At 43.0% G+C, this 12,818-nt stretch overlaps 1 long non-coding RNA gene across 1 annotated transcript in view; it reads left to right on the forward strand.

Annotated features, from left to right (window-relative positions):
- Window positions 1-12,333, forward strand: part of LOC131484952 (uncharacterized) — a 52,169-nt gene extending 39,836 nt beyond the window's left edge. The window contains exons 4-5 of the long non-coding RNA XR_009248517.1: window positions 11,731-11,883; window positions 11,980-12,333. This is a non-coding gene — a long non-coding RNA (uncharacterized LOC131484952). The remainder of the gene's footprint in view (window positions 1-11,730; window positions 11,884-11,979) is intronic.
- Window positions 12,334-12,818: the final 485 nt, after the last annotated feature.

Here is a 12,818-nt window from a genome sequence, read left to right on the forward strand (position 1 = left end):
GAAAGACAGTTTTGACAGAAACAAACCCTTCATGCCATCCACCTGAATCCTTTGATTTCTGTGTTCCTTCCAACCTCATTCTTTGGGTTGTGGCTCAAGTCACATATCTCTAGGAATATTCCAAACATCAATGCTGGGGGCAATCTAACACGCAGGGTTTCAGTTTCTCAACCTGCAAACTCTGTGATCCTAGGGCAAAATGTCCCTAAGCATTACCATCTCAAAAGCATGGCTATACAACTACTGCTAGATAAATGGCCCAAGGGGTCTGACTTGACCCCTCATCCATATTCACTCCAGACTGAAGCCATTGAGTTGCCATCCATAGTCTTACAGGATAGTGGCCTGGTTGTCCTACCACAGGCTCCTCAGAACGGAGAAGTCTCCATGTTGTTAGCCATCTGGTCTTTCAAACTCAGCTAACCATGACAAGCCTTCAGGGCAACTATCCTCCCATCCTTTAACAGGGTGAGACTGCTCCTGTTTTCTTACTAAATTATTGCTTTACATTTACTCAAGCATATCTCTGACTTTGCTTTTACTTTCCTCGGTGGGAATTTTGAAGACTTTGGCACCAGGTCTACAGGTTCTTCTCTCCCAGTTGGCCAGCAGCCATGGCCCTCCCCCTCTCTGCAAGGTGTCTGATTCATCCTTTGAGGCTTCATGAGACAGTTGTGAAGATTTTGCACTGATTCAGGTTCTGAGTTTGATTCAGGCTTAGAGTTTGCACCCCTGAGTGCAATAGCCTCTTTGCAGCTTTATAATAAATGGTCTGTGTTATTGTAAAGCACGGCATTGGCACACATTAATTCTAAATGATCCTCTGGCTCTTCTGTGGACTGGTGGTCGTTGTTCCATATATCCTCTTTTATGGTACTAAAATCACTAATGTCTGATAATATTAGAATATTCAAAAATCACAAGGAACGAAAAGAAAGTTCTTGGGTTCTTGCTCTGTAATTGACTCTATTGATTTAAAGCTTGTGGAAGGAAAGGCAACACTATGAAGACAATAAAAAGGTCAGTGGTTGCCAGGGATGAAGAAGGGGGGAAGAGATGAATAAGCAGCACACAGAGAATTTTAAGGGCATTGAAAATACTCTGGATGATAATATAATGATAGGTATATATCATTATACATGTGTCCAAACCCATAGAATGTACAACACCATGAGTGAACCTTAATTCACTTGGGTGATTATGATGTGTCAAGGTAGACTTACCCTTGGTAAAAAATGTACTACTCAGATTAGTGATGTTGATAACAGGCAAGACTATCCCTGAGTAAAGACAGGAACATATGGGAAATCTCTACATTCCTCTCAATCCTATTGTAAACTTAAAACCACTCTAGAAATACTTGGGTGGCTCAGTCGGTTAAGCCACCAACTTCAGCTCCGATCATGATCTCACAGCTTGTGAGTTTGAGCTCCACATCGGGCTCTGTGCTGATAGCTCAGAGCCTGGAACCTGCTTCGGATTCTGTGTCTCCCTCTCTCTCTGCCCCTCCCCCATTCACACTCTGTCTCTCTCTCAAAAATAAATAAACATCAAAAAAATTTTTTAACTCTAAAAAAATTAAGGCTTAAAAAGAAAAAAGAAAGAAGAAAAAAAAAACTCTGGAAGAGATGTCTGCTGTCCATCTTGGCTTAGCTAAAGAGCTTCCAGGAGGCTGCTCAGAGGTATAAATTCCAAACTTCTAGGAACCTGACCTCAGAGGCATTCTCCTTCATTCTCCATAAGGTCTTCATTTTGCTTCTTTTAATCTCCCTTTACTCTTCTTTGATTACCTCCACCCCTTTTTCTTCACTGGGACCCACTTTTCTCCTTTCTTTCTCTTTTCACTTTTCTGCCCTTATTTGTCATGAACATTTTTGTCCTCAAAGAGGCTTAAATTATGTCCCAGCCTATACACTAGGTTAGGATGGACCCTAAATCCAATGACTAATGTCCTTATGAGAAGAGGAGAGAACACACAGAGACATAGAAGAGAAGGGCATGTGAAGATGGAGGCACACCCAATGAAGACTGGAGTGATGCAGCCATGAGCCAAGGATACCAAGGATGGTCAGCAGCTACCAGAAGTAGGAGAGAGATATATAACAGATTTTTCCTCAGGGTTTCCAGAAGGAACCAACCCTGTCATCACCTTGATTTCTGACTTCTGGCTTCTCTAGAAAAGAATAAATTTCTGGGGCACCTGGGTGGCTCAGTTGGTTGAGTGCCCAACTCTTGATTTCAGCTCAAGTCATGATCGCACAGTGGTGAGATAAAGCCCTGTGTGGGGGTCAGGCACTGGGTGAGGAACCTGCTTAAGATTCTCCCTCTCTCTCTGCCCTTCCTCAACTCATGTGCATGCACACATGCACGCTCACTCTCTCTCAAAAAAAAAAAGAAAAAGAAAAAGAATAAATTTCCATTGTTTTAAGCCAAAAAAAAATCAAATAAAGTCAACAGTGATTGATTAGGGTAATGGTTGCTCAACTTCGTGAATACACTAAAAAACATTGAAATGTATACTTCAAATGGATGAGTTATATAGTATGTGAACTATATCTCAATAAAGCTGCTATTGTTTTAGCTATTATTTTTTTTTAGTTTATTGATTTATTTTGAGAGAGACAGAAACAGTGCAAGTGGGGGAGGGGCAGAGAGAGAGAGAGACAAAGAATCCCAAGCAGGCTCCTCACTATCAGCATGGAGCCTGACATGGGGCTCAACCTCACAAAATCATGAGATCATGACCTAAGCCTAAGCCAAGAGACGCTTAATGGATTGAGACAACCTGGTGCCCCATAGCTATTTTTTTAATGTGTCCTGACCCACCAGTAGCCTCCTTTTCTCCCACTTTCAGGACCAGTTTCAGAGGCTTCTGTATACATTCCTCATAGAGGTGTTTGCTCCACTCATGCTACTTGGGCTTCTACATCAATCCCAGTCCTAGGGCCTTCCCACCACATCCACTACCCCACCTACCCCAGCCAGGCAGAGAGAGAGAGAGAAGCAGAGACAGAGGAGGAGGAAGAAGAGGAGGAGGAAGAGGAGGAGGAGGCAGTGGATGGGGAAGAAACTGTTCAAAGAGAAAATACAGAAAATAATATAGCACATACCTACTGAGGAACATTTAGGTTGTTCCCACTTTTCCTCTCTACAAAGAAGCACAATGGCCACTCTTGTGCACTAATGTGAGAGTGTCTCTAGGGCATAGACTAGAGTGAAAATGTTGGGTTATAAGATATACATTCAACTCCCCTAGACACTGATAAGTTATTCTTCAAAACAGTTGAAATAACTTACATTCCTACCAGCAATATGTAAGAATTCCCATTTACCCATATCCTCACCAGCCCTTAGTAGATCAGACTTTTTTTTTCTTTTCTTTTTTTTTTTTAATTTTTTTTTCAACGTTTTTTATTTATTTTGGGGACAGAGAGAGACAGAGCATGAACGGGGAAGGGGCAGAGAGAGAGGGAGACACACAGAATTGGAAACAGGCTCCAGGCTCCGAGCCATCAGCCCAGAGCCTGACGCGGGGCTCGAACTCACGGACCGCGAGATCGTGACCTGGCTGAAGTCGGACGCTTAACCGACTGCGCCACCCAGGCGCCCCAAGACTTTTTTTTTCTCAGCATGATGATTATAAAATATTATTTTAGGGGGGCCTGGCTGCCTCGGGTAGAGAATGTGACTCTTGAGCTCAGGTTTGTGAGTTCAAGCTCCATATTGGACATGGAGCCTACTTAAAAAAAAATTTTTTTTTAGGGGCACCTGGGTAGCTCAGTAGGTTAAGCATCCAACTTTGGCCCGGGTCGTGATCTCATGGTCCATGGGTTCGAGACCCACATCAGGCTCTGTGCTGATAGCTCAGAGCCTGAAGCCTGCTTCAGATTCTGTATCTCCCTCTCTCTCGGCCCCTCCCCTGCTTCCCCACTTGTTCTCTCTCTCTTTCTCTCTCTCTCAAAAATAAATAAATGTTAAAAAAATTTTCAAGGGTATAAAAATTTTTTTAATAAAATAAAATGTTATCTTATTCTAGTGGCTATTTCTATGATTACCAGTGGAGTTAAGCATCTGTCAAAAAGATTATGGATATTCAGGTTCTTTCTCTATGAATCACCCATTTATATCCACTGCCAATTTTCTGCTGCATTATCTTTTACTTACTCATTTACAAATCTCTATATATCCTGGTTACTTATTATGTGTCATTATATGCATTGCTGACATCTTCACTCAGTCTATAGCTTGTCTTTTAACTTTGGTTATGTTTTAGTATTTGCCAGGTTTTAATTTTAATATTATCAAATTGGTTCATGGGAGTTTTGGGATTTATTTGAGAAATCTATCTCTATTCTACAAAAGTATTCTTCTGTGTTTCTTTTTAAAGTTTTACACATTTCTTTTACATTGGTCTTTATATGGGATTTACCTTGTATGTGCTATGAGGAAGGTATTTAATTTTATTTTTCTCAATGGAGAACCATTATAGAGAGAATCTGAGCATATTTATTGAATAGTCCATTATTCCCTATAATTCATAATACTTCACCATTAAATTCAAGTTCCCATACATAGATGGAGACCTCAGAAACTCATCCTTCTCCAAAACTTGCAATTTTAATTTCTATAGATTTATGATAAGTCTTAGTAACTTAGGGCCAATATTCCCACCATATTTTTCTTCAAAATTCTTAGTTTGTCTTGATTCTTTAACTCTTTAATATTAATTTTGTTGAATTTCATGAAAATCCTACTCAAAGATCGACTTGAATTACATTAAATTTGTAATTTATTATTTGGAAGAAAATTCTTCTCATTCATGAATGTAGTGTATCTCTCTGTGTTGGTCTAGTTTCCCTCAAAAAACAGAAAAACAGGGTGTGTGTGTGTGTGTGTGTGTGTGTGTGTGTGTGTATGTGTGTATACAGAGATTACTTTTAAGTAATTAGCTCATACAATTGTAGGGTCTGACAAGCCCAAAATCTGCAGGGCAGGCCAGCTGGAAATGCCAGCAGGAGTTGATGTCTTAAGTCCTAAGGCAGCCTGACAACAGAATTCCTTCCTCCACTGGGGCCTCAATCTCTCCTCTTTTTTTTTTGTTTTTTTGTTTTTTTGGGGTTTTTTTGTGTTTTTTTGTTTTGTTTTGTTTTGTTTTTTATTTGAGAGAGAGAGCATGAGAGAACAGGGGAGAGGGGCAGAGGAGAGAGATAGAGAGAAAGAATCTTAAGCAGGCTCCATGCTCAGCACGGAGCCCAACGCAGAGCTTGATCCCATGGCCCTGGGATCATAACCTGAGCCAAAATCAAGTCAGATGCTCAACTGACTGAGCCACCCAGGTGCCCCTCTTTTTTTTTTTTTTTCCCAAGTAAGCTCTATGCCCAATATAGTGCTTGAACTCATGATCCTGAAATCAAGAGTCGCATGCTTTACCAACTGAACCAGCCAGGCACCCCCTCAGTCCCTTCTCTTAAGGTCTTCAACTGATTAGATGAGGCCCACCCATATTACGGAAAGTAATGTGCTTTACTCAAAGTCTACTGACTTAAATGTTAATCTCATCTAAAAAACACCTTCACAGTAACATCTAGACTGCTGTTTGACCAGTTAGGTACCATAGTCTAACCAAATTGACACAGAAAATTAACCTTTATACTTTCTGTATTTTTAGGTCTTCTTTTATGCTCTCCATAAAGTTTTTGCATATCTGTTTGTTAGATCTATTCCTGGACTTAAAGTTTTTGTTACTGTTGGAAATAGCATAAATATTTTTGAACATTGAATTGAAGCATAGCGTTCATATGATAAAGAGCACAAACCATAAATGTACAACTTGTTGAATTTTCACAAACTTAATACATATATAAAACTAGCAAACAGAAAACACAGAACTTTATCAGCATCCTAGAAGCCTACTCTCTCCCAGGAGCTATCCACCCCCTTCCCAAGAGGGACCACTGTTCTGACTTCTTTCTTTTTATTCAAGTATAATTAACATAGTATTAGTTTCAGATGTACTATATGATTCAACATTTCTACACATTAGTGAGTGCTCATCACAACAAATGTACTTTTAATACCCATCACCTATTTCACTCATCCCCCTACCCTCCTCCCCTCTGGCAACCACCAGTTTGTCTTTATATTTAAGAGCCTGTTTTCTTGTTTGTCCCTTTTTCATTTTGTTCTTCTTCTTTTTAATGTAGTAAGCTCTATGCCCACCATGGGGCTTGAACTCATCACCCTGAGATCAAGAGTTGCATGCTCTACCAATTGAGCAAGCCAGGTCCCCCTGTTTTTTTTTTAATGTTTATTTATTTTTGAGAGAGAGAGAGAGAGAGAGAGAGCAAGCAGGAGAGGGGCAGAGAGAGAGGGAGACACAGAATCTGAAGCAGGCTCCAAACTCTGAGCTGTCAGCACAGAACCCAACATGGTACTCAAACTCACAAACCATGAGATCATGATCTGAGCTGAAGTCAGATGCTTAACCAACTGAGCCACCCAGGGGCTCCCCTGTTTTGTTTTTTAAATTCCACACATGAGTAAAATCATACGGTATTTGTCTTTCTTTGACTTATTTCACTTAACATTATACCTTCTAGATCTTTCCATGTTGTTGCAAATGGCAAAATTTATTTTCCGATGGCCGAGTTTTATATGTATAAATATCACATCTTCTTTATCCATTCATCTATCAAGAGTCCACTGTCCTGACTTCTTTTTATTTTATTTTTTTTTAATGTTTACTTATATATTTTTGGGAGAGAGAGAGAGAGCACAAGTGGGGGAAGGGGCAGAGAGAGAGCGGGACACTGAATCTGAAGCAGACTCCAGGCTCTGAGCTGTCAGCACAGAACCCGACACAGGGCTCGAACCCATGAACTGTGAGATCATGACCTGAGCCGGAGTTGGACACTTAAACCAACAGAGCCACCCAGGTGCCCCCCACTCTCCTGACTTCTAACACCATAATTAGTTTTACCTGGGTTGGGGCTTTGTCTGAATCATATAAAGTATGCTATTTTTAATAACTGATATCTTTATCTTAACATTATATCTTATTGTGACTCTTGTTCTAAAGGGGTTTGGACCCTCAGAACAGACTGGAACACCTATTCATCACCTTTTGATTCCAGAACATATGCCTGGGCTTTTTGAGGAAGACCCTCCAATGACAGGATTTTAGGTCTTTTGGATGGGAGGAATACAGGGCAACGTGAGTAATAAGGGAGGGGGGGGTGCTGCATAATTGCTTACAAAACCTCATTCTCCCACTCTCATGTTTCTAGGGCCCCCAGGGAAGGTCAGGGAAGGAATTCTTGGAGAACTCAGCAACATCTGAGGGACCCTCTAGGACTCCTAAAGCTGAGCAAGACATTTATAAAACTAGGACTAAGGCACAAAGGACTCAAAGGAAGAGTCTGAACTTAAAAGTGGGGGCATACCCAGCAGTATAATTGAGGAGAGTGTAATAAAGAGATGAGTTCCAATGATGTGAACAAAGGTAGGAGTACTGACAACACTGACTCCATCTTTGAGCTTCCACTGTTCATGTCCGCATAATGACCTCCCTCAGGGCTCCGTGTTCTAGGTCCCCTGCAGGTTAAGTATGCCCTGCCCAGAACATGAATATCTTGTTTCCATCTTCCCTAAAGTGACACACAGAAGGCTTCACTTTAGATAACCAGTAGAGATGGGGCGTCTGGGTTGCTCAGTCAGTTAAGCATCTGACACTTGGTTTTGGCTCAGATCACGATCTCACAGTGAGTTCGAGCCCCACATTGGGCTCTGTGATGACAGTACAGAGCATGCTTGGGATTCTCTCTCTCTCTCTCTCTCTCTCTCTCTCTCTCTGCCCCTCCTCTGCTCACTCTCTCTCAAAAATAAATAGACATTAAGAAAAATACTTTGCATAGCCAGTAGAGATGACTGGTACACAGAAGGTCCCACTTTAGATAACTACCCTGTGACCTCACTACCATGCCCCTTGCTCTATAAAAGCTGAGGATTAAGATCTGGACTTGGTGGAGAATAGCTGTGTACCATCTGGATTTCCCATCCAATTCCCCTGTCAATAAGCTACCCTGAATAAAATTCTGTAAATCGTATAGGAGGGCTTGCTTGTTTTGCTTTTCAGTCTTAAAGTGCCTTCTCAGTCTGGATGATACTTGATACGGACCTTCCTGCACCTTCAGACAAGATTAAAGGAAAGCAACAATCTTGTGCTTCACCCTGTAACTAGCAATTATGGGGAGCTGTTGTTGTCTCTAGACCTAGAGGAGAACAGGAGGGATGGTTGCTAGAATCAGAGAGATCCACAGCTATGGGAGAGAACTATCCAATGGGATCCCCAGCCTTCAGTAGAGAGAAGCAGCCATTGCCAACCCATGGCCCAGCCAGTCCCATTAAGCATTTAGCACCCTGCTCCTTTTTTTTTTCTTTTTTTTTTTTATTTGGGGCACAGCACAAGTGGGGGAGGGGCATAAAGAGGGGGTCAGAGGATCTGAAGCACGCTCCGTGCTATCTCACAAACCTTGAGATCATGACCTGGCCAAAGTCAGACACTCAACTGACTGACCCACCCAGGTTCCCCTAGCACCCTGCTTCTTAAAGCAGAGGCCCATTGATTGAAATAAACAAAGTAAAAATCGCTAAGGGCCCTCTACGTCTTTTTTTTCTTAAGTTTATTTATTTATTTTTGAGAGAGACAGATTGACCGTGAGCAGGGAAGGGGCAGAGAGAGAGGGAGAGAGAGAGAATCCCAAGCAGGCTCTGCACTATTAGCATGGAGCCCAACTCAGGGCTCAAACCCATGAAACTGTGAGATCGTGACCTGAGCTAAAACCAAGAGTCAGATGCTTAACTCACTGAGCTACCCAAGCACCCAAGGGCCCTCTACTTCTTGACCCCATCCCTTGGTCCTAAGATTGGTTGAGTTCTTCTTACAGCCAAGGCAATCTGCAGGCTTATGTTCATTGGCCCACAGAGCTGTTTCAGTCATTTGTCCTGAGCAAGGCAAGGAAGAGCTAGGTTGGGTCCGACCTTGTGTTCCCGGATCAGATGAAAGAGGCCATCAAAATCTCCCCACCTGTCCTCACTCAAGCAGTTCTTGACTGATGAGCAATGCAAGTAAGGTGAGCACAGAGGGGTACATGCGGTGATCAGGGTAAACGCAGGAGCAACAAGGAAACACAGAACCAAAGCATCTGGACGGCCATCCAGCCTCTAGGCAGTGCAGGTGACACACTGGTGGGAAGTGTTAAGGAAGCCCTCCCTTTGGATATGACATACTGTGGGCTGCCTCGCCTGGGTCTCCTCCCGGGCCTGCCTTTCAGCTGGGCGCTAAGACCCCTCCTGGACACTGGCAGTCCCCTTTTCACCCAGCAGCAAGCCCTCTCCCTACAGCTGCAGCCACATTGGCCTCTGGTTCTCCTCCCAGCTTTCCCGAATTGAAGTGATGGAGTAAGACACCATCTCCCTGACTCCCTTTTTGTATCACTCCCCAGAGATGAAATACCCGGGAATCTTGATTTTAAGAATTTAACTGCTAATCATTATAGGATAAGAGGGAATACAAAAAATGATAAAAATGGGTATATGTTAAAAATATTCCAGAGTTAAACCACGTTCTTGAAGTCCTGGGGTTGAGACAGGAATTCTGACGATCTCCGAGATGGAAATAATAATAACAATATAGCAGATATGGGTGTTTAGGATTAGCAGGTACTTTGCATTCCATAAGTGCACAGAGTCAGTAGAATTAATCCTTTTTGGCAGATGAAAAAACAGAGGTTCAGTGTTATGTTCCTTGTTTAAGAGTACAAAGCTAGTTGGGGCACCTGGCTGGCTCAGGCAGAGGAGTATGCAACTCTTGATCTCAGGGTTGTAAGTTTGAGCCCCACATGCGATATAGAGATTACTTGAATAGATAAAACTTTAAAGGAAAGGGCGTACAAAGCTAGTAAGAACCGAGCACAAGGCCACACTGTTTGCACTGCACTGCCCTGCCTTGGTGGACTTCACCTTCCACATTTACACATTTACTCCTGAAAAGGCAGATTTCACTATTTGCTCCTCTTCCCTTTAACTAGACCCTGAGCAAATGTCATCAGAACCCTTTCCTTCACACTGGTTCCTCTTCCTGGACTCAAAACAGAAACATGGTTGCTCTGTCTTGTCTCAAATAGGCAATTTGCCTTGCCAAGGGTCCCTGAGCTAAGTGATACCCCTTCTGTGAGCTCCTGGATGGACCTGGAATAAGCACATCCCTCTTTGCCTCACAGCCATATTCTTTCCATGTATAGGTGAAGCAAGGAGCTCACCAAAGAAGAGGATAAAGCCTGCAAAAGGAATGATTTCTATTTCACATATTATTGGAAGGATAGAGTAATTTCTGTGAAAACTCTTAACGCAGAATAGGTCCTAATTATGTGTGAGTTGAAACCAAACAGGCTTTTTGCTCATCTCTGACTGAAAACTCCCCCAAGCCACCATCTACCCCTTCCTCACTGCTCACTCTGGAAACAGAGGCTGTTTGAACCAGCTCAGCTAACCACCCCTTATCCCTCAACCTTGACCTCTTTCCTGTTTTATCAGTTTCTCCTTGTCTCTCTTGCTCTTTCTCTCAGAAGCAAGGGCCACCTTACTCTTCCAAGGCTAACCCTCCATCTGGACCTTGACTCCATCCCCTCTGGGCCAGATGTATCAATTACTCCTTTTTAGGCTGATTTCTCCTCACCTGTTTCCTTTCCCCACCTATGTACAAACTTAGTCTTGCCCAAGATTAGAAAGAAAGAAAGAAAAAGAGAGGAGAGAAGGACAGAAAGGGAAGAAGGAAGGAAGGAAGGAAAGAAGGAAGGAAGGAAGGAAGGAAGGAAGGAAGGAAGGAAGGAAGGAAGGAAGGAAGAACATCTTGACTCTGTCTTCCTCTCAAGTTTCTCCCCTTTACTCCTCCCTCCCATTACCACTGAATTCCTTATAACATCCTGCTCACTCCATTTCCTGCCAATGTCATCAGAAAAGTCACTGACAATTGCCATGTTGCCAAATCTGATGGCCTTTTGATTTTGCTGCCACACTAGACCCATAGTGCCACTCCTTCTTCCTGGCAAGTCTGCCTCAGCCCCTGTCACCATTCATTCCACTCTCCTCCTGCCCCTCTGACCGTCTCTCATCTTCTGAGTCTCCTTTGCTGCTTCCTCTTCTCTTTAAATGCTAAATTTGCTTAGTTTCCTCTCCTTGGGCCCTTTCTCTTCACACTTTATATGCTGTCCTGGGACAAGCTTACAATATTCTTCATTATTCCTCCAAATCATCATGTCTAGTCCCTGAGTACTAGAGGCATGGAGCCAGCCATGCTTTATTGAGAATAGTGGGTTCCATGAGGGTTCTAGGGGTGGCACTATCATACCCATAGCTTGGGCTTATGCCTGGTGACGTGCAAGCACTTTATACTTAGCTGGCAAAGCAGACCATGCACAAGGCCTTCTGCTAGGCACTGGGGTAAATGCGCACAGACCTGAAACCTTGCACGCAGGTCACCAGCTCTCCTCCTCCTTCTTTGCTGGGTTCCTTTACCCTGGGGTATCCACAAGGCCACACACACCCATCCTGGCCATCACATGTTCTATGCAACAGAAAGAATGATCAGTTCAAAAAGGATAAGCTGCTCCACTTTTGCCAACACTCAAATTCCTTTTTCTCTCTTCCCAACATCCCACCCATCCTCCAAAGTGAAACAGATCGAACGTCACATGACAACAGTGCCCTCTAGAGGAATGCTTTTCAAATTGCAATGGTGCCCTCTATCTGGTATTGGCAGCACCAGTACCTTCCATCACACTGGCTCTTCTTCCAACGTGACTTCGTCACTGCACCCATCAACAGGTGGAGTTCATGTTCTTTCATTGGCAGTTGGGGTGGGCTTGTGATTATGGAGGAAGTGACGTTATGTGACTAAGCTATCTTCTCCCTGGCTCTCAGCCTTGGAGCCCTGAGCTACCTGTAATGTAATCAGTTCAACTGCCCTGAAGCTGCCACGCTGGGAGGAAGCCCACACTAGCCCATGGGGAGACTACATGAGAAAGAGTCCAGCCCTACCCTCTCCCCGTCCAGTCACTAACTGACTACAACCACTTAGAGACCTAAGTCAGAACAGCCCTGCCAAGCCCTTCTCAAACTCCTGTACCACAGAAAACATGAGAGGTAATAAAACCATTGGTGCTGTTTTAAAACACTAACTTTTGGGGTAACTTGTTATGCAGCAATAGATCATGACCCAATAGTGGGTCATGAATTCAATTTGGTGTGTCATGACCGGTATGTCTAAAAACTAAGTAGAAGTGGGGCGCCTGGGTGGCGCAGTCAGTTAAGTGTCCGACTTCAGCCAGGTCACGATCTCGCGGTCCGTGAGTTCGAGCCCCGCGTCGGGCTCTGGGCTGATGGCTCAGAGCCTGGAGCCTGTTTCCGATTCTGTGTCTCCCTCTCTCTCTGCCCCTTCCCCCGTTCATGCTCTGTCTCTCTCTGTCCCAAAAATAAATAAACGTTGAAAAAAAAAAATTTAAAAACTAAGTAGAAGAGAACAGAACAGAAAATATAATAATAAAGGTCTAAGTATTGAGAAATTTTTTTTCAATAACTGTGTGTGTTTGTATATGTTATACTGGATCAATAAATAAAATGTATTTGTTCCCATGAGTCATATAAAATGCTTCAAGTCTTGAAAATCCAGACTATTAGTGCAATCCCAGAGGTTACAAAGACCAAAGCCCAATGAAGCTGATGTGATTGCAGTCAAGACCATGAGAGTTCTACAATCTTAT

This window comes from Neofelis nebulosa, chromosome 9 (genome assembly GCF_028018385.1).
Source record: "Neofelis nebulosa isolate mNeoNeb1 chromosome 9, mNeoNeb1.pri, whole genome shotgun sequence".
Taxonomy (NCBI): Eukaryota; Metazoa; Chordata; class Mammalia; order Carnivora; family Felidae; genus Neofelis; species Neofelis nebulosa.